General features: G+C 60.9%; 18 non-coding genes and 2 pseudogenes across 18 annotated transcripts; all 20 read right to left on the bottom strand.

Moving 5' to 3' along the window:
• Positions 1–935: 935 nt before the first annotated feature.
• Positions 936–1,073, bottom strand: LOC138528941 (U1 spliceosomal RNA; annotated as a pseudogene).
• Positions 1,074–2,899: 1,826 nt separating this feature from the next.
• Positions 2,900–3,063, bottom strand: LOC138529325 (U1 spliceosomal RNA). Its single transcript, XR_011284662.1, has one exon. It is a non-coding gene; the product is annotated as a U1 spliceosomal RNA (small nuclear RNA).
• An 885-nt stretch (positions 3,064–3,948) lies between these two features.
• LOC138529324 (U1 spliceosomal RNA) lies at positions 3,949–4,112 on the bottom strand. Its single transcript, XR_011284661.1, has one exon. It is a non-coding gene; the product is annotated as a U1 spliceosomal RNA (small nuclear RNA).
• Positions 4,113–4,977: 865 nt separating this feature from the next.
• LOC138529439 (U1 spliceosomal RNA) lies at positions 4,978–5,141 on the bottom strand. The gene has a single exon (XR_011284775.1). It is a non-coding gene; the product is annotated as a U1 spliceosomal RNA (small nuclear RNA).
• Positions 5,142–6,007: 866 nt separating this feature from the next.
• On the bottom strand, positions 6,008–6,171 carry LOC138529323 (U1 spliceosomal RNA). The gene has a single exon (XR_011284660.1). It is a non-coding gene; the product is annotated as a U1 spliceosomal RNA (small nuclear RNA).
• Positions 6,172–7,037: 866 nt separating this feature from the next.
• On the bottom strand, positions 7,038–7,175 carry LOC138528938 (U1 spliceosomal RNA; annotated as a pseudogene).
• Positions 7,176–9,000: 1,825 nt separating this feature from the next.
• LOC138529321 (U1 spliceosomal RNA) lies at positions 9,001–9,164 on the bottom strand. The gene has a single exon (XR_011284658.1). It is a non-coding gene; the product is annotated as a U1 spliceosomal RNA (small nuclear RNA).
• An 881-nt stretch (positions 9,165–10,045) lies between these two features.
• LOC138528896 (U1 spliceosomal RNA) lies at positions 10,046–10,209 on the bottom strand. Its single transcript, XR_011284295.1, has one exon. It is a non-coding gene; the product is annotated as a U1 spliceosomal RNA (small nuclear RNA).
• Positions 10,210–11,076: 867 nt separating this feature from the next.
• On the bottom strand, positions 11,077–11,240 carry LOC138529438 (U1 spliceosomal RNA). The gene has a single exon (XR_011284774.1). It is a non-coding gene; the product is annotated as a U1 spliceosomal RNA (small nuclear RNA).
• Positions 11,241–12,106: 866 nt separating this feature from the next.
• LOC138529437 (U1 spliceosomal RNA) lies at positions 12,107–12,270 on the bottom strand. The gene has a single exon (XR_011284773.1). It is a non-coding gene; the product is annotated as a U1 spliceosomal RNA (small nuclear RNA).
• An 866-nt stretch (positions 12,271–13,136) lies between these two features.
• LOC138529451 (U1 spliceosomal RNA) lies at positions 13,137–13,300 on the bottom strand. The gene has a single exon (XR_011284789.1). It is a non-coding gene; the product is annotated as a U1 spliceosomal RNA (small nuclear RNA).
• Positions 13,301–14,166: 866 nt separating this feature from the next.
• Positions 14,167–14,330, bottom strand: LOC138529435 (U1 spliceosomal RNA). Its single transcript, XR_011284772.1, has one exon. It is a non-coding gene; the product is annotated as a U1 spliceosomal RNA (small nuclear RNA).
• Positions 14,331–15,196: 866 nt separating this feature from the next.
• LOC138529319 (U1 spliceosomal RNA) lies at positions 15,197–15,360 on the bottom strand. Its single transcript, XR_011284657.1, has one exon. It is a non-coding gene; the product is annotated as a U1 spliceosomal RNA (small nuclear RNA).
• Positions 15,361–16,226: 866 nt separating this feature from the next.
• Positions 16,227–16,390, bottom strand: LOC138529318 (U1 spliceosomal RNA). The gene has a single exon (XR_011284656.1). It is a non-coding gene; the product is annotated as a U1 spliceosomal RNA (small nuclear RNA).
• Positions 16,391–17,256: 866 nt separating this feature from the next.
• LOC138529317 (U1 spliceosomal RNA) lies at positions 17,257–17,420 on the bottom strand. Its single transcript, XR_011284655.1, has one exon. It is a non-coding gene; the product is annotated as a U1 spliceosomal RNA (small nuclear RNA).
• Positions 17,421–18,286: 866 nt separating this feature from the next.
• On the bottom strand, positions 18,287–18,450 carry LOC138529316 (U1 spliceosomal RNA). The gene has a single exon (XR_011284654.1). It is a non-coding gene; the product is annotated as a U1 spliceosomal RNA (small nuclear RNA).
• Positions 18,451–19,316: 866 nt separating this feature from the next.
• Positions 19,317–19,480, bottom strand: LOC138529434 (U1 spliceosomal RNA). Its single transcript, XR_011284771.1, has one exon. It is a non-coding gene; the product is annotated as a U1 spliceosomal RNA (small nuclear RNA).
• Positions 19,481–20,346: 866 nt separating this feature from the next.
• LOC138529315 (U1 spliceosomal RNA) lies at positions 20,347–20,510 on the bottom strand. The gene has a single exon (XR_011284653.1). It is a non-coding gene; the product is annotated as a U1 spliceosomal RNA (small nuclear RNA).
• Positions 20,511–21,376: 866 nt separating this feature from the next.
• On the bottom strand, positions 21,377–21,540 carry LOC138529314 (U1 spliceosomal RNA). The gene has a single exon (XR_011284652.1). It is a non-coding gene; the product is annotated as a U1 spliceosomal RNA (small nuclear RNA).
• Positions 21,541–22,406: 866 nt separating this feature from the next.
• LOC138529313 (U1 spliceosomal RNA) lies at positions 22,407–22,570 on the bottom strand. Its single transcript, XR_011284651.1, has one exon. It is a non-coding gene; the product is annotated as a U1 spliceosomal RNA (small nuclear RNA).
• Positions 22,571–22,971: the final 401 nt, after the last annotated feature.

Genomic DNA, 22,971 nt, shown 5'->3' with positions numbered 1-22,971 from the left:
GTGGACATAATCTATGTGCAGCAATGTATGACAATGTAAAACAGATGGGTATAAAAGGACCACGATGTGCAGGGCAAAGCGCGGCACTTTGACGACTTGCTTTGCGAGACGGTTGAACTTGCTGCCCATTCGCGAATGCTTGTGCATTAATAAAGCAATGATTACTCAACTCTTTTCTGTTTGAGTTTTTATAGGGTCCCTTTTGTACTGGTTTTGGCGACGGCGAGAAATCGCACCCACAGTTCATGTCTCCCACCAGGCCCTGCTCGGCCTGAGATTTGCATAAATTCGGACCTGGCTGCCAGCCAGCAGGCCCAGTCGGAAAGCGAGCAGGCCTGGCGCAGTGGGCCCACTGGCCCGTCGGCCCCAGGCGGGTCCATGGCCCTCCTGAGCCGACAGGTCACCCCGCTTAACAAGAGCGTCTCGGGTGGGGTGCCCCCCGCCAGGACACGGCAAGGCCGTGAAGGCAAGGCCCGATCGTGCCCGATCGGTGCTCGGACGGGGCGGGCGGCAGCGGCGGCCGGGAGCCAGTCTCACCCCTGCCCCCAAAACCCCAGGAGCTGGCTGGGCCTTCCTTAGGTTGGAGGGCCTGGGCGCGAAAGCAGAGCCCGGGCAGGGCAGGCTGGCTTCAAGAACTACCGGGGCACCTGATATCATGGGGCGCACAAGTCTGGGGTTAGGCACCTGTGCACTTCACCCCTCCAGTGAATGCTGGCCCTCTTGACCGCAGCAACATTCAGGGGCCCAACCTACACATGACACACATGACTTTCACATTTTTTTATTTCACCAATCCATCAGGCCTGTGGACCCCTGAACGGCCCAGGGCTGGCCCTCTTGACTGCAGCAAAATAAACTCTGCTGCACGAGCTTGGGCCCTGTGTGCAAACAACCTGACTCGCACACTAAACTCTTTCTTTCTTTCACCAATAAATCAGGGGAAAGCGCGAACGCAGTCCCCCACTACCAGAAATAATGCAGTCGAGAATCCCGCATTTGGGGACATCGCAGGGGTCAGCAAATCCGATGTGCAATGGATGAGCCTCACCCTGGGAGCTCTGCCTTTTTTTTTTTTTTTTTGTAAAAATATCTTTATTAAGTGCTTAAAGATGATACAAGGGTAATAAATTCAATTCAATAAGAAGACTTTTGTGGCAATTACATTCCCCCCTCAAAGCAGAAGGGGTGGTTTCAATTTTACTTTGGGCATTTGGGTGGGTACATATATATTTTCTGTTCAGAGTCTGTGGTTTACAAAGTGTTCGTGTTTTGCCTGAGTAGGCAAAGAGTTCTCTTTTTCTTTATTTTATTTTTGGATGATTGCCTGGGCTGGGGGTTTTACTCAGGGCCCCCATCTTCCAGGCTGTCCTTGATTTCGTAGTCTCTTAGCAGGCCGTGGACCATCCTGCGACAGGCTTCGGTTGTCAGCAGCTCATCATTGAGGACCAGGCGTTTCCTTGCGTAGAGGAGAATGTCCTTCAGGCAGCAGAGGATCCTCCAGCAGTTCTGGATTGCCTCTACTGTGTGGGTCTGTGCAAAGAGTCCATACAGCACAGACTGGTGTATAATGTCTTGGGGCGGGATGTGAGCACTCAACTCAGTGTTCAGGGCCCTGCGCAGTTTCCTTGCAAAGGGGCATGCCCAGAAGAGGTGGTACGCTGTTTCCTCTGCCGGGCACCCCCTTGGGCAGCTCCTGTGTGGGCAGAGGCCCCGTCTGTTCATGAATGCTCGCACAGATAGTGCCCCCCTCACCGTCAGCCAGGCTATGTCCTTGTGAATATTCAGGAGTTTGTTTGATGCCACATTTTCCCACACCTGGGTAACTGTGGCCGCTGGCAGGTCCTCAATGGGATCTGTGGTGTCTTGGGACCGGATCAGGTTGTGGATTGTCCTTGGGTTCCACAATGCAGGCACCACCCCCTGAAGGCCAAAATCTGTGATGAACTTTTCCATCTCCCTGTAGTACCAAGGGAGCGTCCAGTTGTACGGGGCCTGCCTTGCTGATCACAGATGCTCCCCTGCCAGGTAAGTATGAGTTGCGAGCCAGAGGGCAGGGCTTGGGCCTGTTCTGGAAGCCCCGCTAAGCGAGGGTGAGAAGGCCGGCCCTGACCCAGCCCCAGCCCTCCCGGAAGCCCTGAGCGTCTGCGGAGCTGCCTGTCCCACGTGCAGGGGGAAGCTCCGGCAGGCAGAGCCCAGCAGAAGAGGCACATTGTGGCAAAGTTCATGTCTCCCACCAGGCCCTGCTCGGCCTGAGATTTGCATAAATTCGGACCTGGCTGCCAGCCAGCAGGCCCAGTCGGAAAGCGAGCAGGCCTGGCGCAGTGGGCCCACTGGCCCGTCGGCCCCAGGCGGGTCCATGGCCCTCCTGAGCCGACAGGTCACCCCGCTTAACAAGAGCGTCTCGGGTGGGGTGCCCCCCGCCAGGACACGGCAAGGCCCGATCGTGCCCGATCGGTGCTCGGACGGGGCGGGCGGCAGCGGCGGCCGGGAGCCAGTTTCACCCCTGCCCCCAAAACCCCAGGAGCTGGCTGGGCCTTCCTTAGGTTGGAGGGCCTGGGCGCGAAAGCAGAGCCCGGGCAGGGCAGGCTGGCTTCAAGAACTACCGGGGCACCTGATATCATGGGGCGCACAAGTCTGGGGTTAGGCACCTGTGCACTTCACCCCTCCAGTGAATGCTGGCCCTCTTGACCGCAGCAACATTCAGGGGCCCAACCTACACATGACACACATGACTTTCACATTTTTTTATTTCACCAATCCATCAGGCCTGTGGACCCCTGAACGGCCCAGGGCTGGCCCTCTTGACTGCAGCAAAATAAACTCTGCTGCACGAGCTTGGGCCCTGTGTGCAAACAACCTGACTCGCACACTAAACTCTTTCTTTCTTTCACCAATAAATCAGGGGAAAGCGCGAACGCAGTCCCCCACTACCAGAAATAATGCAGTCGAGAATCCCGCATTTGGGGACATCGCAGGGGTCAGCAAATCCGATGTGCAATGGATGAGCCTCACCCTGGGAGCTCTGCCTTGCTGATCACAGATGCTCCCCTGCCAGGTAAGTATGAGTTGCGAGCCAGAGGGCAGGGCTTGGGCCTGTTCTGGAAGCCCCGCTAAGCGAGGGTGAGAAGGCCGGCCCTGACCCAGCCCCAGCCCTCCCGGAAGCCCTGAGCGTCTGCGGAGCTGCCTGTCCCACGTGCAGGGGGAAGCTCCGGCAGGCAGAGCCCAGCAGAAGAGGCACATTGAGGCACAGTTCATGTCTCCCACCAGGCCCTGCTCGGCCTGAGATTTGCATAAATTCGGACCTGGCTGCCAGCCAGCAGGCCCAGTCGGAAAGCGAGCAGGCCTGGCGCAGTGGGCCCACTGGCCCGTCGGCCCCAGGCGGGTCCATGGCCCTCCTGAGCCGACAGGTCACCCCGCTTAACAAGAGCGTCTCGGGTGGGGTGCCCCCCGCCAGGACACGGCAAGGCCGTGAAGGCAAGGCCCGATCGTGCCCGATCCGGTGCTCGGACGGGGCGGGCGGCAGCGGCGGCCGGGAGCCAGTCTCACCCCTGCCCCCAAAACCCCAGGAGCTGGCTGGGCCTTCCTTAGGTTGGAGGGCCTGGGCGCGAAAGCAGAGCCCGGGCAGGGCAGGCTGGCTTCAAGAACTACCGGGGCACCTGATATCATGGGGCGCACAAGTCTGGGGTTAGGCACCTGTGCACTTCACCCCTCCAGTGAATGCTGGCCCTCTTGACCGCAGCAACATTCAGGGGCCCAACCTACACATGACACACATGACTTTCACATTTTTTTATTTCACCAATCCATCAGGCCTGTGGACCCCTGAACGGCCCAGGGCTGGCCCTCTTGACTGCAGCAAAATAAACTCTGCTGCACGAGCTTGGGCCCTGTGTGCAAACAACCTGACTCGCACACTAAACTCTTTCTTTCTTTCTTTCACCAATAAATCAGGGGAAAGCGCGAACGCAGTCCCCCACTACCAGAAATAATGCAGTCGAGAATCCCGCATTTGGGGACATCGCAGGGGTCAGCAAATCCGATGTGCAATGGATGAGCCTCACCCTGGGAGCTCTGCCTTGCTGATCACAGATGCTCCCCTGCCAGGTAAGTATGAGTTGCGAGCCAGAGGGCAGGGCTTGGGCCTGTTCTGGAAGCCCCGCTAAGCGAGGGTGAGAAGGCCGCCCTGACCCAGCCCCAGCCCTCCCGGAAGCCCTGAGCGTCTGCGGAGCTGCCTGTCCCACGTGCAGGGGGAAGCTCCGGCAGGCAGAGCCCAGCAGAAGAGGCACATTGTGGCACAGTTCATGTCTCCCACCAGGCCCTGCTCGGCCTGAGATTTGCATAAATTCGGACCTGGCTGCCAGCCAGCAGGCCCAGTCGGAAAGCGAGCAGGCCTGGCGCAGTGGGCCCACTGGCCCGTCGGCCCCAGGCGGGTCCATGGCCCTCCTGAGCCGACAGGTCACCCCGCTTAACAAGAGCGTCTCGGGTGGGGTGCCCCCCGCCAGGACACGGCAAGGCCCGATCGTGCCCGATCGGTGCTCGGACGGGGCGGGCGGCAGCGGCGGCCGGGAGCCAGTTTCACCCCTGCCCCCAAAACCCCAGGAGCTGGCTGGGCCTTCCTTAGGTTGGAGGGCCTGGGCGCGAAAGCAGAGCCCGGGCAGGGCAGGCTGGCTTCAAGAACTACCGGGGCACCTGATATCATGGGGCGCACAAGTCTGGGGTTAGGCACCTGTGCACTTCACCCCTCCAGTGAATGCTGGCCCTCTTGACCGCAGCAACATTCAGGGGCCCAACCTACACATGACACACATGACTTTCACATTTTTTTATTTCACCAATCCATCAGGCCTGTGGACCCCTGAACGGCCCAGGGCTGGCCCTCTTGACTGCAGCAAAATAAACTCTGCTGCACGAGCTTGGGCCCTGTGTGCAAACAACCTGACTCGCACACTAAACTCTTTCTTTCTTTCACCAATAAATCAGGGGAAAGCGCGAACGCAGTCCCCCACTACCAGAAATAATACAGTCGAGAATCCCGCATTTGGGGACATCGCAGGGGTCAGCAAATCCGATGTGCAATGGATGAGCCTCACCCTGGGAGCTCTGCCTTGCTGATCACAGATGCTCCCCTGCCAGGTAAGTATGAGTTGCGAGCCAGAGGGCAGGGCTTGGGCCTGTTCTGGAAGCCCCGCTAAGCGAGGGTGAGAAGGCCGGCCCTGACCCAGCCCCAGCCCTCCCGGAAGCCCTGAGCGTCTGCGGAGCTGCCTGTCCCACGTGCAGGGGGAAGCTCCGGCAGGCAGAGCCCAGCAGAAGAGGCACATTGTGGCACAGTTCATGTCTCCCACCAGGCCCTGCTCGGCCTGAGATTTGCATAAATTCGGACCTGGCTGCCAGCCAGCAGGCCCAGTCGGAAAGCGAGCAGGCCTGGCGCAGTGGGCCCACTGGCCCGTCGGCCCCAGGCGGGTCCATGGCCCTCCTGAGCCGACAGGTCACCCCGCTTAACAAGAGCGTCTCGGGTGGGGTGCCCCCCGCCAGGACACGGCAAGGCCCGATCGTGCCCGATCGGTGCTCGGACGGGGCGGGCGGCAGCGGCGGCCGGGAGCCAGTTTCACCCCTGCCCCCAAAACCCCGGGAGCTGGCTGGGCCTTCCTTAGGTTGGAGGGCCTGGGCGCGAAAGCAGAGCCCGGGCAGGGCAGGCTGGCTTCAAGAACTACCGGGGCACCTGATATCATGGGGCGCACAAGTCTGGGGTTAGGCACCTGTGCACTTCACCCCTCCAGTGAATGCTGGCCCTCTTGACCGCAGCAACATTCAGGGGCCCAACCTACACATGACACACATGACTTTCACATTTTTTTATTTCACCAATCCATCAGGCCTGTGGACCCCTGAACGGCCCAGGGCTGGCCCTCTTGACTGCAGCAAAATAAACTCTGCTGCACGAGCTTGGGCCCTGTGTGCAAACAACCTGACTCGCACACTAAACTCTTTCTTTCTTTCACCAATAAATCAGGGGAAAGCGCGAACGCAGTCCCCCACTACCAGAAATAATGCAGTCGAGAATCCCGCATTTGGGGACATCGCAGGGGTCAGCAAATCCGATGTGCAATGGATGAGCCTCACCCTGGGAGCTCTGCCTTGCTGATCACAGATGCTCCCCTGCCAGGTAAGTATGAGTTGCGAGCCAGAGGGCAGGGCTTGGGCCTGTTCTGGAAGCCCCGCTAAGCGAGGGTGAGAAGGCCGGCCCTGACCCAGCCCCAGCCCTCCCGGAAGCCCTGAGCGTCTGCGGAGCTGCCTGTCCCACGTGCAGGGGGAAGCTCCGGCAGGCAGAGCCCAGCAGAAGAGGCACATTGTGGCACAGTTCATGTCTCCCACCAGGCCCTGCTCGGCCTGAGATTTGCATAAATTCGGACCTGGCTGCCAGCCAGCAGGCCCAGTCGGAAAGCGAGCAGGCCTGGCGCAGTGGGCCCACTGGCCCGTCGGCCCCAGGCGGGTCCATGGCCCTCCTGAGCCGACAGGTCACCCCGCTTAACAAGAGCGTCTCGGGTGGGGTGCCCCCCGCCAGGACACGGCAAGGCCCGATCGTGCCCGATCGGTGCTCGGACGGGGCGGGCGGCAGCGGCGGCCGGGAGCCAGTTTCACCCCTGCCCCCAAAACCCCAGGAGCTGGCTGGGCCTTCCTTAGGTTGGAGGGCCTGGGCGCGAAAGCAGAGCCCGGGCAGGGCAGGCTGGCTTCAAGAACTACCGGGGCACCTGATATCATGGGGCGCACAAGTCTGGGGTTAGGCACCTGTGCACTTCACCCCTCCAGTGAATGCTGGCCCTCTTGACCGCAGCAACATTCAGGGGCCCAACCTACACATGACACACATGACTTTCACATTTTTTTATTTCACCAATCCATCAGGCCTGTGGACCCCTGAACGGCCCAGGGCTGGCCCTCTTGACTGCAGCAAAATAAACTCTGCTGCACGAGCTTGGGCCCTGTGTGCAAACAACCTGACTCGCACACTAAACTCTTTCTTTCTTTCACCAATAAATCAGGGGAAAGCGCGAACGCAGTCCCCCACTACCAGAAATAATGCAGTCGAGAATCCCGCATTTGGGGACATCGCAGGGGTCAGCAAATCCGATGTGCAATGGATGAGCCTCACCCTGGGAGCTCTGCCTTTTTTTTTTTTTTTTGTAAAAATATCTTTATTAAGTGCTTAAAGATGATACAAGGGTAATAAATTCAATTCAATAAGAAGACTTTTGTGGCAATTACATTCCCCCCTCAAAGCAGAAGGGGTGGTTTCAATTTTACTTTGGGCATTTGGGTGGGTACATATATATTTTCTGTTCAGAGTCTGTGGTTTACAAAGTGTTCGTGTTTTGCCTGAGTAGGCAAAGAGTTCTCTTTTTCTTTATTTTATTTTTGGATGATTGCCTGGGCTGGGGGTTTTACTCAGGGCCCCCATCTTCCAGGCTGTCCTTGATTTCGTAGTCTCTTAGCAGGCCGTGGACCATCCTGCGACAGGCTTCGGTTGTCAGCAGCTCATCATTGAGGACCAGGCGTTTCCTTGCGTAGAGGAGAATGTCCTTCAGGCAGCAGAGGATCCTCCAGCAGTTCTGGATTGCCTCTACTGTGTGGGTCTGTGCAAAGAGTCCATACAGCACAGACTGGTGTATAATGTCTTGGGGCGGGATGTGAGCACTCAACTCAGTGTTCAGGGCCCTGCGCAGTTTCCTTGCAAAGGGGCATGCCCAGAAGAGGTGGTACGCTGTTTCCTCTGCCGGGCACCCCCTTGGGCAGCTCCTGTGTGGGCAGAGGCCCCGTCTGTTCATGAATGCTCGCACAGATAGTGCCCCCCTCACCGTCAGCCAGGCGATGTCCTTGTGAATATTCAGGAGTTTGTTTGATGCCACATTTTCCCACACCTGGGTAACTGTGGCCGCTGGCAGGTCCTCAATGGGATCTGTGGTGTCTTGGGACCGGATCAGGTTGTGGATTGTCCTTGGGTTCCACAATGCAGGCACCACCCCCTGAAGGCCAAAATCTGTGATGAACTTTTCCATCTCCCTGTAGTACCAAGGGAGCGTCCAGTTGTACGGGGCCTGCCTTGCTGATCACAGATGCTCCCCTGCCAGGTAAGTATGAGTTGCGAGCCAGAGGGCAGGGCTTGGGCCTGTTCTGGAAGCCCCGCTAAGCGAGGGTGAGAAGGCCGGCCCTGACCCAGCCCCAGCCCTCCCGGAAGCCCTGAGCGTCTGCGGAGCTGCCTGTCCCACGTGCAGGGGGAAGCTCCGGCAGGCAGAGCCCAGCAGAAGAGGCACATTGTGGCAAAGTTCATGTCTCCCACCAGGCCCTGCTCGGCCTGAGATTTGCATAAATTCGGACCTGGCTGCCAGCCAGCAGGCCCAGTCGGAAAGCGAGCAGGCCTGGCGCAGTGGGCCCACTGGCCCGTCGGCCCCAGGCGGGTCCATGGCCCTCCTGAGCCGACAGGTCACCCCGCTTAACAAGAGCGTCTCGGGTGGGGTGCCCCCCGCCAGGACACGGCAAGGCCCGATCGTGCCCGATCGGTGCTCGGACGGGGCGGGCGGCAGCGGCGGCCGGGAGCCAGTTTCACCCCTGCCCCCAAAACCCCAGGAGCTGGCTGGGCCTTCCTTAGGTTGGAGGGCCTGGGCGCGAAAGCAGAGCCCGGGCAGGGCAGGCTGGCTTCAAGAACTACCGGGGCACCTGATATCATGGGGCGCACAAGTCTGGGGTTAGGCACCTGTGCACTTCACCCCTCCAGTGAATGCTGGCCCTCTTGACCGCAGCAACATTCAGGGGCCCAACCTACACATGACACACATGACTTTCACATTTTTTTATTTCACCAATCCATCAGGCCTGTGGACCCCTGAACGGCCCAGGGCTGGCCCTCTTGACTGCAGCAAAATAAACTCTGCTGCACGAGCTTGGGCCCTGTGTGCAAACAACCTGACTCGCACACTAAACTCTTTCTTTCTTTCACCAATAAATCAGGGGAAAGCGCGAACGCAGTCCCCCACTACCAGAAATAATGCAGTCGAGAATCCCGCATTTGGGGACATCGCAGGGGTCAGCAAATCCGATGTGCAATGGATGAGCCTCACCCTGGGAGCTCTGCCTTGCTGATCACAGATGCTCCCCTGCCAGGTAAGTATGAGTTGCGAGCCAGAGGGCAGGGCTTGGGCCTGTTCTGGAAGCCCCGCTAAGCGAGGGTGAGAAGGCCGGCCCTGACCCAGCCCCAGCCCTCCCGGAAGCCCTGAGCGTCTGCGGAGCTGCCTGTCCCACGTGCAGGGGGAAGCTCCGGCAGGCAGAGCCCAGCAGAAGAGGCACATTGTGGCACAGTTCATGTCTCCCACCAGGCCCTGCTCGGCCTGAGATTTGCATAAATTCGGACCTGGCTGCCAGCCAGCAGGCCCAGTCGGAAAGCGAGCAGGCCTGGCGCAGTGGGCCCACTGGCCCGTCGGCCCCAGGCGGGTCCATGGCCCTCCTGAGCCGACAGGTCACCCCGCTTAACAAGAGCGTCTCGGGTGGGGTGCCCCCCGCCAGGACACGGCAAGGCCGTGAAGGCAAGGCCCGATCGTGCCCGATCCGGTGCTCGGACGGGGCGGGCGGCAGCGGCGGCCGGGAGCCAGTCTCACCCCTGCCCCCAAAACCCCAGGAGCTGGCTGGGCCTTCCTTAGGTTGGAGGGCCTGGGCGCGAAAGCAGAGCCCGGGCAGGGCAGGCTGGCTTCAAGAACTACCGGGGCACCTGATATCATGGGGCGCACAAGTCTGGGGTTAGGCACCTGTGCACTTCACCCCTCCAGTGAATGCTGGCCCTCTTGACCGCAGCAACATTCAGGGGCCCAACCTACACATGACACACATGACTTTCACATTTTTTTATTTCACCAATCCATCAGGCCTGTGGACCCCTGAACGGCCCAGGGCTGGCCCTCTTGACTGCAGCAAAATAAACTCTGCTGCACGAGCTTGGGCCCTGTGTGCAAACAACCTGACTCGCACACTAAACTCTTTCTTTCTTTCACCAATAAATCAGGGGAAAGCGCGAACGCAGTCCCCCACTACCAGAAATAATGCAGTCGAGAATCCCGCATTTGGGGACATCGCAGGGGTCAGCAAATCCGATGTGCAATGGAGGAGTCTCACCCTGGGAGCTCTGCCTTGCTGATCACAGATGCTCCCCTGCCAGGTAAGTATGAGTTGCGAGCCAGAGGGCAGGGCTTGGGCCTGTTCTGGAAGCCCCGCTAAGCGAGGGTGAGAAGGCCGGCCCTGACCCAGCCCCAGCCCTCCCGGAAGCCCTGAGCGTCTGCGGAGCTGCCTGTCCCACGTGCAGGGGGAAGCTCCGGCAGGCAGAGCCCAGCAGAAGAGGCACATTGTGGCACAGTTCATGTCTCCCACCAGGCCCTGCTCGGCCTGAGATTTGCATAAATTCGGACCTGGCTGCCAGCCAGCAGGCCCAGTCGGAAAGCGAGCAGGCCTGGCGCAGTGGGCCCACTGGCCCGTCGGCCCCAGGCGGGTCCATGGCCCTCCTGAGCCGACAGGTCACCCCCGCTTAACAAGAGCGTCTCGGGTGGGGTGCCCCCCGCCAGGACACGGCAAGGCCCGATCGTGCCCGATCGGTGCTCGGACGGGGCGGGCGGCAGCGGCGGCCGGGAGCCAGTTTCACCCCTGCCCCCAAAACCCCAGGAGCTGGCTGGGCCTTCCTTAGGTTGGAGGGCCTGGGCGCGAAAGCAGAGCCCGGGCAGGGCAGGCTGGCTTCAAGAACTACCGGGGCACCTGATATCATGGGGCGCACAAGTCTGGGGTTAGGCACCTGTGCACTTCACCCCTCCAGTGAATGCTGGCCCTCTTGACCGCAGCAACATTCAGGGGCCCAACCTACACATGACACACATGACTTTCACATTTTTTTATTTCACCAATCCATCAGGCCTGTGGACCCCTGAACGGCCCAGGGCTGGCCCTCTTGACTGCAGCAAAATAAACTCTGCTGCACGAGCTTGGGCCCTGTGTGCAAACAACCTGACTCGCACACTAAACTCTTTCTTTCTTTCACCAATAAATCAGGGGAAAGCGCGAACGCAGTCCCCCACTACCAGAAATAATACAGTCGAGAATCCCGCATTTGGGGACATCGCAGGGGTCAGCAAATCCGATGTGCAATGGATGAGCCTCACCCTGGGAGCTCTGCCTTGCTGATCACAGATGCTCCCCTGCCAGGTAAGTATGAGTTGCGAGCCAGAGGGCAGGGCTTGGGCCTGTTCTGGAAGCCCCGCTAAGCGAGGGTGAGAAGGCCGGCCCTGACCCAGCCCCAGCCCTCCCGGAAGCCCTGAGCGTCTGCGGAGCTGCCTGTCCCACGTGCAGGGGGAAGCTCCGGCAGGCAGAGCCCAGCAGAAGAGGCACATTGTGGCACAGTTCATGTCTCCCACCAGGCCCTGCTCGGCCTGAGATTTGCATAAATTCGGACCTGGCTGCCAGCCAGCAGGCCCAGTCGGAAAGCGAGCAGGCCTGGCGCAGTGGGCCCACTGGCCCGTCGGCCCCAGGCGGGTCCATGGCCCTCCTGAGCCGACAGGTCACCCCGCTTAACAAGAGCGTCTCGGGTGGGGTGCCCCCCGCCAGGACACGGCAAGGCCCGATCGTGCCCGATCGGTGCTCGGACGGGGCGGGCGGCAGCGGCGGCCGGGAGCCAGTTTCACCCCTGCCCCCAAAACCCCAGGAGCTGGCTGGGCCTTCCTTAGGTTGGAGGGCCTGGGCGCGAAAGCAGAGCCCGGGCAGGGCAGGCTGGCTTCAAGAACTACCGGGGCACCTGATATCATGGGGCGCACAAGTCTGGGGTTAGGCACCTGTGCACTTCACCCCTCCAGTGAATGCTGGCCCTCTTGACCGCAGCAACATTCAGGGGCCCAACCTACACATGACACACATGACTTTCACATTTTTTTATTTCACCAATCCATCAGGCCTGTGGACCCCTGAACGGCCCAGGGCTGGCCCTCTTGACTGCAGCAAAATAAACTCTGCTGCACGAGCTTGGGCCCTGTTTGCAAACAACCTGACTCGCACACTAAACTCTTTCTTTCTTTCACCAATAAATCAGGGGAAAGCGCGAACGCAGTCCCCCACTACCAGAAATAATACAGTCGAGAATCCCGCATTTGGGGACATCGCAGGGGTCAGCAAATCCGATGTGCAATGGATGAGCCTCACCCTGGGAGCTCTGCCTTGCTGATCACAGATGCTCCCCTGCCAGGTAAGTATGAGTTGCGAGCCAGAGGGCAGGGCTTGGGCCTGTTCTGGAAGCCCCGCTAAGCGAGGGTGAGAAGGCCGGCCCTGACCCAGCCCCAGCCCTCCCGGAAGCCCTGAGCGTCTGCGGAGCTGCCTGTCCCACGTGCAGGGGGAAGCTCCGGCAGGCAGAGCCCAGCAGAAGAGGCACATTGTGGCACAGTTCATGTCTCCCACCAGGCCCTGCTCGGCCTGAGATTTGCATAAATTCGGACCTGGCTGCCAGCCAGCAGGCCCAGTCGGAAAGCGAGCAGGCCTGGCGCAGTGGGCCCACTGGCCCGTCGGCCCCAGGCGGGTCCATGGCCCTCCTGAGCCGACAGGTCACCCCGCTTAACAAGAGCGTCTCGGGTGGGGTGCCCCCCGCCAGGACACGGCAAGGCCCGATCGTGCCCGATCGGTGCTCGGACGGGGCGGGCGGCAGCGGCGGCCGGGAGCCAGTTTCACCCCTGCCCCCAAAACCCCAGGAGCTGGCTGGGCCTTCCTTAGGTTGGAGGGCCTGGGCGCGAAAGCAGAGCCCGGGCAGGGCAGGCTGGCTTCAAGAACTACCGGGGCACCTGATATCATGGGGCGCACAAGTCTGGGGTTAGGCACCTGTGCACTTCACCCCTCCAGTGAATGCTGGCCCTCTTGACCGCAGCAACATTCAGGGGCCCAACCTACACATGACACACATGACTTTCACATTTTTTTATTTCACCAATCCATCAGGCCTGTGGACCCCTGAACGGCCCAGGGCTGGCCCTCTTGACTGCAGCAAAATAAACTCTGCTGCACGAGCTTGGGCCCTGTGTGCAAACAACCTGACTCGCACACTAAACTCTTTCTTTCTTTCACCAATAAATCAGGGGAAAGCGCGAACGCAGTCCCCCACTACCAGAAATAATGCAGTCGAGAATCCCGCATTTGGGGACATCGCAGGGGTCAGCAAATCCGATGTGCAATGGATGAGCCTCACCCTGAGAGCTCTGCCTTGCTGATCACAGATGCTCCCCTGCCAGGTAAGTATGAGTTGCGAGCCAGAGGGCAGGGCTTGGGCCTGTTCTGGAAGCCCCGCTAAGCGAGGGTGAGAAGGCCGGCCCTGACCCAGCCCCAGCCCTCCCGGAAGCCCTGAGCGTCTGCGGAGCTGCCTGTCCCACGTGCAGGGGGAAGCTCCGGCAGGCAGAGCCCAGCAGAAGAGGCACATTGTGGCACAGTTCATGTCTCCCACCAGGCCCTGCTCGGCCTGAGATTTGCATAAATTCGGACCTGGCTGCCAGCCAGCAGGCCCAGTCGGAAAGCGAGCAGGCCTGGCGCAGTGGGCCCACTGGCCCGTCGGCCCCAGGCGGGTCCATGGCCCTCCTGAGCCGACAGGTCACCCCGCTTAACAAGAGCGTCTCGGGTGGGGTGCCCCCCGCCAGGACACGGCAAGGCCCGATCGTGCCCGATCGGTGCTCGGACGGGGCGGGCGGCAGCGGCGGCCGGGAGCCAGTTTCACCCCTGCCCCCAAAACCCCAGGAGCTGGCTGGGCCTTCCTTAGGTTGGAGGGCCTGGGCGCGAAAGCAGAGCCCGGGCAGGGCAGGCTGGCTTCAAGAACTACCGGGGCACCTGATATCATGGGGCGCACAAGTCTGGGGTTAGGCACCTGTGCACTTCACCCCTCCAGTGAATGCTGGCCCTCTTGACCGCAGCAACATTCAGGGGCCCAACCTACACATGACACACATGACTTTCACATTTTTTTATTTCACCAATCCATCAGGCCTGTGGACCCCTGAACGGCCCAGGGCTGGCCCTCTTGACTGCAGCAAAATAAACTCTGCTGCACGAGCTTGGGCCCTGTGTGCAAACAACCTGACTCGCACACTAAACTCTTTCTTTCTTTCACCAATAAATCAGGGGAAAGCGCGAACGCAGTCCCCCACTACCAGAAATAATACAGTCGAGAATCCCGCATTTGGGGACATCGCAGGGGTCAGCAAATCCGATGTGCAATGGATGAGCCTCACCCTGGGAGCTCTGCCTTGCTGATCACAGATGCTCCCCTGCCAGGTAAGTATGAGTTGCGAGCCAGAGGGCAGGGCTTGGGCCTGTTCTGGAAGCCCCGCTAAGCGAGGGTGAGAAGGCCGGCCCTGACCCAGCCCCAGCCCTCCCGGAAGCCCTGAGCGTCTGCGGAGCTGCCTGTCCCACGTGCAGGGGGAAGCTCCGGCAGGCAGAGCCCAGCAGAAGAGGCACATTGTGGCACAGTTCATGTCTCCCACCAGGCCCTGCTCGGCCTGAGATTTGCATAAATTCGGACCTGGCTGCCAGCCAGCAGGCCCAGTCGGAAAGCGAGCAGGCCTGGCGCAGTGGGCCCACTGGCCCGTCGGCCCCAGGCGGGTCCATGGCCCTCCTGAGCCGACAGGTCACCCCGCTTAACAAGAGCGTCTCGGGTGGGGTGCCCCCCGCCAGGACACGGCAAGGCCCGATCGTGCCCGATCGGTGCTCGGACGGGGCGGGCGGCAGCGGCGGCCGGGAGCCAGTTTCACCCCTGCCCCCAAAACCCCAGGAGCTGGCTGGGCCTTCCTTAGGTTGGAGGGCCTGGGCGCGAAAGCAGAGCCCGGGCAGGGCAGGCTGGCTTCAAGAACTACCGGGGCACCTGATATCATGGGGCGCACAAGTCTGGGGTTAGGCACCTGTGCACTTCACCCCTCCAGTGAATGCTGGCCCTCTTGACCGCAGCAACATTCAGGGGCCCAACCTACACATGACACACATGACTTTCACATTTTTTTATTTCACCAATCCATCAGGCCTGTGGACCCCTGAACGGCCCAGGGCTGGCCCTCTTGACTGCAGCAAAATAAACTCTGCTGCACGAGCTTGGGCCCTGTGTGCAAACAACCTGACTCGCACACTAAACTCTTTCTTTCTTTCACCAATAAATCAGGGGAAAGCGCGAACGCAGTCCCCCACTACCAGAAATAATGCAGTCGAGAATCCCGCATTTGGGGACATCGCAGGGGTCAGCAAATCCGATGTGCAATGGATGAGCCTCACCCTGGGAGCTCTGCCTTGCTGATCACAGATGCTCCCCTGCCAGGTAAGTATGAGTTGCGAGCCAGAGGGCAGGGCTTGGGCCTGTTCTGGAAGCCCCGCTAAGCGAGGGTGAGAAGGCCGGCCCTGACCCAGCCCCAGCCCTCCCGGAAGCCCTGAGCGTCTGCGGAGCTGCCTGTCCCACGTGCAGGGGGAAGCTCCGGCAGGCAGAGCCCAGCAGAAGAGGCACATTGTGGCACAGTTCATGTCTCCCACCAGGCCCTGCTCGGCCTGAGATTTGCATAAATTCGGACCTGGCTGCCAGCCAGCAGGCCCAGTCGGAAAGCGAGCAGGCCTGGCGCAGTGGGCCCACTGGCCCGTCGGCCCCAGGCGGGTCCATGGCCCTCCTGAGCCGACAGGTCACCCCGCTTAACAAGAGCGTCTCGGGTGGGGTGCCCCCCGCCAGGACACGGCAAGGCCCGATCGTGCCCGATCGGTGCTCGGACGGGGCGGGCGGCAGCGGCGGCCGGGAGCCAGTTTCACCCCTGCCCCCAAAACCCCAGGAGCTGGCTGGGCCTTCCTTAGGTTGGAGGGCCTGGGCGCGAAAGCAGAGCCCGGGCAGGGCAGGCTGGCTTCAAGAACTACCGGGGCACCTGATATCATGGGGCGCACAAGTCTGGGGTTAGGCACCTGTGCACTTCACCCCTCCAGTGAATGCTGGCCCTCTTGACCGCAGCAACATTCAGGGGCCCAACCTACACATGACACACATGACTTTCACATTTTTTTATTTCACCAATCCATCAGGCCTGTGGACCCCTGAACGGCCCAGGGCTGGCCCTCTTGACTGCAGCAAAATAAACTCTGCTGCACGAGCTTGGGCCCTGTGTGCAAACAACCTGACTCGCACACTAAACTCTTTCTTTCTTTCACCAATAAATCAGGGGAAAGCGCGAACGCAGTCCCCCACTACCAGAAATAATGCAGTCGAGAATCCCGCATTTGGGGACATCGCAGGGGTCAGCAAATCCGATGTGCAATGGATGAGCCTCACCCTGGGAGCTCTGCCTTGCTGATCACAGATGCTCCCCTGCCAGGTAAGTATGAGTTGCGAGCCAGAGGGCAGGGCTTGGGCCTGTTCTGGAAGCCCCGCTAAGCGAGGGTGAGAAGGCCGGCCCTGACCCAGCCCCAGCCCTCCCGGAAGCCCTGAGCGTCTGCGGAGCTGCCTGTCCCACGTGCAGGGGGAAGCTCCGGCAGGCAGAGCCCAGCAGAAGAGGCACATTGTGGCACAGTTCATGTCTCCCACCAGGCCCTGCTCGGCCTGAGATTTGCATAAATTCGGACCTGGCTGCCAGCCAGCAGGCCCAGTCGGAAAGCGAGCAGGCCTGGCGCAGTGGGCCCACTGGCCCGTCGGCCCCAGGCGGGTCCATGGCCCTCCTGAGCCGACAGGTCACCCCGCTTAACAAGAGCGTCTCGGGTGGGGTGCCCCCCGCCAGGACACGGCAAGGCCCGATCGTGCCCGATCGGTGCTCGGACGGGGCGGGCGGCAGCGGCGGCCGGGAGCCAGTTTCACCCCTGCCCCCAAAACCCCAGGAGCTGGCTGGGCCTTCCTTAGGTTGGAGGGCCTGGGCGCGAAAGCAGAGCCCGGGCAGGGCAGGCTGGCTTCAAGAACTACCGGGGCACCTGATATCATGGGGCGCACAAGTCTGGGGTTAGGCACCTGTGCACTTCACCCCTCCAGTGAATGCTGGCCCTCTTGACCGCAGCAACATTCAGGGGCCCAACCTACACATGACACACATGACTTTCACATTTTTTTATTTCACCAATCCATCAGGCCTGTGGACCCCTGAACGGCCCAGGGCTGGCCCTCTTGACTGCAGCAAAATAAACTCTGCTGCACGAGCTTGGGCCCTGTGTGCAAACAACCTGACTCGCACACTAAACTCTTTCTTTCTTTCACCAATAAATCAGGGGAAAGCGCGAACGCAGTCCCCCACTACCAGAAATAATGCAGTCGAGAATCCCGCATTTGGGGACATCGCAGGGGTCAGCAAATCCGATGTGCAATGGATGAGCCTCACCCTGGGAGCTCTGCCTTGCTGATCACAGATGCTCCCCTGCCAGGTAAGTATGAGTTGCGAGCCAGAGGGCAGGGCTTGGGCCTGTTCTGGAAGCCCCGCTAAGCGAGGGTGAGAAGGCCGGCCCTGACCCAGCCCCAGCCCTCCCGGAAGCCCTGAGCGTCTGCGGAGCTGCCTGTCCCACGTGCAGGGGGAAGCTCCGGCAGGCAGAGCCCAGCAGAAGAGGCACATTGTGGCACAGTTCATGTCTCCCACCAGGCCCTGCTCGGCCTGAGATTTGCATAAATTCGGACCTGGCTGCCAGCCAGCAGGCCCAGTCGGAAAGCGAGCAGGCCTGGCGCAGTGGGCCCACTGGCCCGTCGGCCCCAGGCGGGTCCATGGCCCTCCTGAGCCGACAGGTCACCCCGCTTAACAAGAGCGTCTCGGGTGGGGTGCCCCCCGCCAGGACACGGCAAGGCCCGATCGTGCCCGATCGGTGCTCGGACGGGGCGGGCGGCAGCGGCGGCCGGGAGCCAGTTTCACCCCTGCCCCCAAAACCCCAGGAGCTGGCTGGGCCTTCCTTAGGTTGGAGGGCCTGGGCGCGAAAGCAGAGCCCGGGCAGGGCAGGCTGGCTTCAAGAACTACCGGGGCACCTGATATCATGGGGCGCACAAGTCTGGGGTTAGGCACCTGTGCACTTCACCCCTCCAGTGAATGCTGGCCCTCTTGACCGCAGCAACATTCAGGGGCCCAACCTACACATGACACACATGACTTTCACATTTTTTTATTTCACCAATCCATCAGGCCTGTGGACCCCTGAACGGCCCAGGGCTGGCCCTCTTGACTGCAGCAAAATAAACTCTGCTGCACGAGCTTGGGCCCTGTGTGCAAACAACCTGACTCGCACACTAAACTCTTTCTTTCTTTCACCAATAAATCAGGGGAAAGCGCGAACGCAGTCCCCCACTACCAGAAATAATGCAGTCGAGAATCCCGCATTTGGGGACATCGCAGGGGTCAGCAAATCCGATGTGCAATGGATGAGCCTCACCCTGGGAGCTCTGCCTTGCTGATCACAGATGCTCCCCTGCCAGGTAAGTATGAGTTGCGAGCCAGAGGGCAGGGCTTGGGCCTGTTCTGGAAGCCCCGCTAAGCGAGGGTGAGAAGGCCGGCCCTGACCCAGCCCCAGCCCTCCCGGAAGCCCTGAGCGTCTGCGGAGCTGCCTGTCCCACGTGCAGGGGGAAGCTCCGGCAGGCAGAGCCCAGCAGAAGAGGCACATTGTGGCACAGTTCATGTCTCCCACCAGGCCCTGCTCGGCCTGAGATTTGCATAAATTCGGACCTGGCTGCCAGCCAGCAGGCCCAGTCGGAAAGCGAGCAGGCCTGGCGCAGTGGGCCCACTGGCCCGTCGGCCCCAGGCGGGTCCATGGCCCTCCTGAGCCGACAGGTCACCCCGCTTAACAAGAGCGTCTCGGGTGGGGTGCCCCCCGCCAGGACACGGCAAGGCCCGATCGTGCCCGATCGGTGCTCGGACGGGGCGGGCGGCAGCGGCGGCCGGGAGCCAGTTTCACCCCTGCCCCCAAAACCCCAGGAGCTGGCTGGGCCTTCCTTAGGTTGGAGGGCCTGGGCGCGAAAGCAGAGCCCGGGCAGGGCAGGCTGGCTTCAAGAACTACCGGGGCACCTGATATCATGGGGCGCACAAGTCTGGGGTTAGGCACCTGTGCACTTCACCCCTCCAGTGAATGCTGGCCCTCTTGACCGCAGCAACATTCAGGGGCCCAACCTACACATGACACACATGACTTTCACATTTTTTTATTTCACCAATCCATCAGGCCTGTGGACCCCTGAACGGCCCAGGGCTGGCCCTCTTGACTGCAGCAAAATAAACTCTGCTGCACGAGCTTGGGCCCTGTGTGCAAACAACCTGACTCGCACACTAAACTCTTTCTTTCTTTCACCAATAAATCAGGGGAAAGCGCGAACGCAGTCCCCCACTACCAGAAATAATACAGTCGAGAATCCCGCATTTGGGGACATCGCAGGGGTCAGCAAATCCGATGTGCAATGGATGAGCCTCACCCTGGGAGCTCTGCCTTGCTGATCACAGATGCTCCCCTGCCAGGTAAGTATGAGTTGCGAGCCAGAGGGCAGGGCTTGGGCCTGTTCTGGAAGCCCCGCTAAGCGAGGGTGAGAAGGCCGGCCCTGACCCAGCCCCAGCCCTCCCGGAAGCCCTGAGCGTCTGCGGAGCTGCCTGTCCCACGTGCAGGGGGAAGCTCCGGCAGGCAGAGCCCAGCAGAAGAGGCACATTGTGGCACAGTTCATGTCTCCCACCAGGCCCTGCTCGGCCTGAGATTTGCATAAATTCGGACCTGGCTGCCAGCCAGCAGGCCCAGTCGGAAAGCGAGCAGGCCTGGCGCAGTGGGCCCACTGGCCCGTCGGCCCCAGGCGGGTCCATGGCCCTCCTGAGCCGACAGGTCACCCCGCTTAACAAGAGCGTCTCGGGTGGGGTGCCCCCCGCCAGGACACGGCAAGGCCCGATCGTGCCCGATCGGTGCTCGGACGGGGCGGGCGGCAGCGGCGGCCGGGAGCCAGTTTCACCCCTGCCCCCAAAACCCCAGGAGCTGGCTGGGCCTTCCTTAGGTTGGAGGGCCTGGGCGCGAAAGCAGAGCCCGGGCAGGGCAGGCTGGCTTCAAGAACTACCGGGGCACCTGATATCATGGGGTGCACAAGTCTGGGGTTAGGCACCTGTGCACTTCACCCCTCCAGTGAATGCTGGCCCTCTTGACCGCAGCAACATTCAGGGGCCCAACCTACACATGACACACATGACTTTCACATTTTTTTATTTCACCAATCCATCAGGCCTGTGGACCCCTGAACGGCCCAGGGCTGGCCCTCTTGACTGCAGCAAAATAAACTCTGCTGCACGAGCTTGGGCCCTGTGTGCAAACAACCTGACTCGCACACTAAACTCTTTCTTTCTTTCACCAATAAATCAGGGGAAAGCGCGAACGCAGTCCCCCACTACCAGAAATAATGCAGTCGAGAATCCCGCATTTGGGGACATCGCAGGGGTCAGCAAATCCGATGTGCAATGGATGAGCCTCACCCTGGGAGCTCTGCCTTGCTGATCACAGATGCTCCCCTGCCAGGTAAGTATGAGTTGCGAGCCAGAGGGCAGGGCTTGGGCCTGTTCTGGAAGCCCCGCTAAGCGAGGGTGAGAAGGCCGGCCCTGACCCAGCCCCAGCCCTCCCGGAAGCCCTGAGCGTCTGCGGAGCTGCCTGTCCCACGTGCAGGGGGAAGCTCCGGCAGGCAGAGCCCAGCAGAAGAGGCACATTGTGGCACAGTTCATGTCTCCCACCAGGCCCTGCTCGGCCTGAGATTTGCATAAATTCGGACCTGGCTGCCAGCCAGCAGGCCCAGTCGGAAAGCGAGCAGGCCTGGCGCAGTGGGCCCACTGGCCCGTCGGCCCCAGGCGGGTCCATGGCCCTCCTGAGCCGACAGGTCACCCCGCTTAACAAGAGCGTCTCGGGTGGGGTGCCCCCCGCCAGGACACGGCAAGGCCCGATCGTGCCCGATCGGTGCTCGGACGGGGCGGGCGGCAGCGGCGGCCGGGAGCCAGTTTCACCCCTGCCCCCAAAACCCCAGGAGCTGGCTGGGCCTTCCTTAGGTTGGAGGGCCTGGGCGCGAAAGCAGAGCCCGGGCAGGGCAGGCTGGCTTCAAGAACTACCGGGGCACCTGATATCATGGGGCGCACAAGTCTGGGGTTAGGCACCTGTGCACTTCACCCCTCCAGTGAATGCTGGCCCTCTTGACCGCAGCAACATTCAGGGGCCCAACCTACACATGACACACATGACTTTCACATTTTTTTATTTCACCAATCCATCAGGCCTGTGGACCCCTGAACGGCCCAGGGCTGGCCCTCTTGACTGCAGCAAAATAAACTCTGCTGCACGAGCTTGGGCCCTGTGTGCAAACAACCTGACTCGCACACTAAACTCTTTCTTTCTTTCACCAATAAATCAGGGGAAAGCGCGAACGCAGTCCCCCACTACCAGAAATAATGCAGTCGAGAATCCCGCATTTGGGGACATCGCAGGGGTCAGCAAATCCGATGTGCAATGGATGAGCCTCACCCTGGGAGCTCTGCCTTGCTGATCACAGATGCTCCCCTGCCAGGTAAGTATGAGTTGCGAGCCAGAGGGCAGGGCTTGGGCCTGTTCTGGAAGCCCCGCTAAGCGAGGGTGAGAAGGCCGGCCCTGACCCAGCCCCAGCCCTCCCGGAAGCCCTGAGCGTCTGCGGAGCTGCCTGTCCCACGTGCAGGGGGAAGCTCCGGCAGGCAGAGCCCAGCAGAAGAGGCACATTGTGGCACAGTTCATGTCTCCCACCAGGCCCTGCTCGGCCTGAGATTTGCATAAATTCGGACCTGGCTGCCAGCCAGCAGGCCCAGTCGGAAAGCGAGCAGGCCTGGCGCAGTGGGCCCACTGGCCCGTCGGCCCCAGGCGGGTCCATGGCCCTCCTGAGCCGACAGGTCACCCCGCTTAACAAGAGCGTCTCGGGTGGGGTGCCCCCCGCCAGGACACGGCAAGGCCCGATCGTGCCCGATCGGTGCTCGGACGGGGCGGGCGGCAGCGGCGGCCGGGAGCCAGTTTCACCCCTGCCCCCAAAACCCCAGGAGCTGGCTGGGCCTTCCTTAGGTTGGAGGGCCTGGGCGCGAAAGCAGAGCCCGGGCAGGGCAGGCTGGCTTCAAGAACTACCGGGGCACCTGATATCATGGGGTGCACAAGTCTGGGGTTAGGCACCTGTGCACTTCACCCCTCCAGTGAATGCTGGCCCTCTTGACCGCAGCAACATTCAGGGGCCCAACCTACACATGACACACATGACTTTCACATTTTTTTATTTCACCAATCCATCAGGCCTGTGGACCCCTGAACGGCCCAGGGCTGGCCCTCTTGACTGCAGCAAAATAAACTCTGCTGCACGAGCTTGGGCCCTGTGTGCAAACAACCTGACTCGCACACTAAACTCTTTCTTTCTTTCACCAATAAATCAGGGGAAAGCGCGAACGCAGTCCCCCACTACCAGAAATAATGCAGTCGAGAATCCCGCATTTGGGGACATCGCAGGGGTCAGCAAATCCGATGTGCAATGGATGAGCCTCACCCTGGGAGCTCTGCCTTGCTGATCACAGATGCTCCCCTGCCAGGTAAGTATGAGTTGCGAGCCAGAGGGCAGGGCTTGGGCCTGTTCTGGAAGCCCCGCTAAGCGAGGGTGAGAAGGCCGGCCCTGACCCAGCCCCAGCCCTCCCGGAAGCCCTGAGCGTCTGCGGAGCTGCCTGTCCCACGTGCAGGGGGAAGCTCCGGCAGGCAGAGCCCAGCAGAAGAGGCACATTGTGGCACAGTTCATGTCTCCCACCAGGCCCTGCTCGGCCTGAGATTTGCATAAATTCGGACCTGGCTGCCAGCCAGCAGGCCCAGTCGGAAAGCGAGCAGGCCTGGCGCAGTGGGCCCACTGGCCCGTCGGCCCCAGGCGGGTCCATGGCCCTCCTGAGCCGACAGGTCACCCCGCTTAACAAGAGCGTCTCGGGTGGGGTGCCCCCCGCCAGGACACGGCAA

The sequence above is a fragment of the Ambystoma mexicanum genome, chromosome 7q (genome assembly GCF_040938575.1).
Source record: "Ambystoma mexicanum isolate Mex_15411 chromosome 7q, UKY_AmexF1_1, whole genome shotgun sequence".
NCBI classification, from domain to species: domain Eukaryota; kingdom Metazoa; phylum Chordata; class Amphibia; order Caudata; family Ambystomatidae; genus Ambystoma; species Ambystoma mexicanum.
Note: the sequence above shows the minus strand (reverse complement) of the source record. Positions and strands in the feature narration are given on the sequence as shown.